The sequence below is a fragment of the Toxorhynchites rutilus genome, chromosome 2, assembly GCF_029784135.1.
Source record: "Toxorhynchites rutilus septentrionalis strain SRP chromosome 2, ASM2978413v1, whole genome shotgun sequence".
NCBI classification, from domain to species: domain Eukaryota; kingdom Metazoa; phylum Arthropoda; class Insecta; order Diptera; family Culicidae; genus Toxorhynchites; species Toxorhynchites rutilus.
This window is the reverse complement of record NC_073745.1, coordinates 91,650,785-91,653,099: the sequence shown is the minus strand read 5'-3', so window position 1 is coordinate 91,653,099 and position 2,315 is coordinate 91,650,785.

Below are 2,315 nucleotides of genomic sequence, written 5' to 3'. Positions count from 1 at the left end.
CATTCATAATTTGTATTGTAAAAATGTTAAATTCTGCCTGAAAACCCATTTTTATCTTTGACGAATCACTAACTCGTAAAACGAAATTCATTGACGTGCCGTTCATTTCGTTTTCATCGTGAAGCGTATACGGGAATAAGGCCAATAGTCTCTTGATAAATATCATACAACATATCATACTCCGGGCATTAAATCTACGTTTTCTAGTTTTCTTTGCTCTCTCCACATTTCATTTTTTGCATACCAAAATAACAGGAAAATACTAATTGTTCAAAATATGTGACATTCAGTTGAAAAATTAATACAAAACAAATAGGAAAATCACCTTCCGAAATGTTATAACATTTGGCAACCTTCACATCTCGCGTGGCTTCACGACATCCCTGTTATCTAGCACTTGGTCAGCGAAAATGCAGAAAGAAGAGTTAGAAGCCAGTTATCATGTCTTGTCTTAGATCAAAACAAGCTGAAAAAAATTGAATCTTATTGTTTGTGTCTGTGTAGTATATGGCTTCCATCTCCTTCCAATCTTTAAACAATTGTGTCACTATACTAACCTCGAGCCGCCCGCGATTAATGCTTGCAATAAACTTTCCTAAGAAACATAATTCTATTGACCATGTTACAAAAATATTTCGACGCCCTGTCGGGTACGCAGCCGGGAGACGTTCGGAGTTTTGGCGGACTTTGGAACAACATCTATCTTCCAGCGGGTCATCTTCTCCAGTGACTTCTTCGCGTAATGGGTGGAAACACTACATTCTTGTCCGGATGATATTTTTGAATGAAGGAAGCAACTTCCGGCAGGCACTTTGTGCTGTAAATCTTCCCGTTCACCGCAAGTCCCGAGCGGAAGAAGAAGTGCGGCTTAGATAACCCCTTTTCGCTGATGGTTAGCCACAGTAGCATCTTCTTTGGGAACTTGGTGTGGGAGAAATACTTCGCGTCGGAACTTACCTCCTTGGTGGAGGACGTAGAATAGCTGGTTCCCTGCCAGTCGTTGCCATTCAGCGTTGAATACGTCTCGTCGTCCATGACGACCGCGACAATTGTCCCCTTTCTTCGCAACGAGATGGAGTTTTCAGGACGCACAAACTATGGAGCGTAGTTGTTTTACTGTTTTTGCCATAACAGTTCAACTAATGGCGCTGTCAAATTTTGCTTGAAAACTCATGGGTTACTATGATTGAAAAATTGGTAAAGTTTGTCCATTTCTTTTCTGTAAGCGTTAATCAGTTCCCAGTTCTAGACTTGAGCAAAAAGGTGTATCTGTAATGTAACTGAGCCGATACAAATAAAAAGTCACGGGAGGTTGTGTCCGAGACACGACTGCATAGTTGACGTAGGATTCCGTTAGGCTATCTGTTGATTTTGTATATGTTTGAAGAATTACATCGTTAAACACTTTGATAATGATTTGGTGTCCCTGAAAAGGGTCGTTTTGTTTGGTTGTTGGATATTGTTTGTTCACTCCACCAGTGTTTACCGAGTGATGATGACATAAGGATAGTAAACAGTCGTTGGATGGTGCGTCCGAAGTGGAACGAGATATGATGAAACCCGCCCCCTGTGATCTTAGACGAGATGACTCCTATGTTATGTATGAATGAAATAAAGAAAAAAAACTAACCAATGTAATATAAGATAATTACCAATACCGAAAACAATTATCAATTTTTCTCATCAGTAAAAACATGTTACTTCAATATAAAGAAAACATTTTTGAAATGCGAAAGGTAATTTTCTTTTATAATTTTTACTTTTTGAATGTTTATTCAACACAATGCAAAATTTCAATTGGACTAACAGCACCTAATACTATATGCAGAGCTTGGTTTTGATGGGTCTGTTAGTGAATACATTTCGGTAGGACTAAAAACTCCCCCTACTTTCATGTATTTGCAGTGCCGATTTCCCCCAGGCAGCTTGGTTTTGATGTCTCTGTTGGGAACCCGCCGCATGTGTCGTCAAGTTCGATCAATCAGAAGTGGGTATCTCCGTTAGGGTAGGGGTTGAGATTTTTCAATTGTTCGATAGTTAGTTACATGACATATATTATTTTCTTCAATATAAAAAAATTGTTATGAAGTTTCGAAATCGATTGACGCAAAAATTTCATCAATCCGTCATGGAATGACTGAGCAATAAGCGTTTGAAATTGGACAATTTTCACGATGTGCTCAATTTTCGATTTTCAATTTGTACCCCAATATGTTCCCGAAAGACGTAATCCTACGTCAAAAATATTTTAAAAAATTACCTGGGCATGTTATGTTTAAAATGAGTAGGTGATTAGATATCAAAACTATCGATGA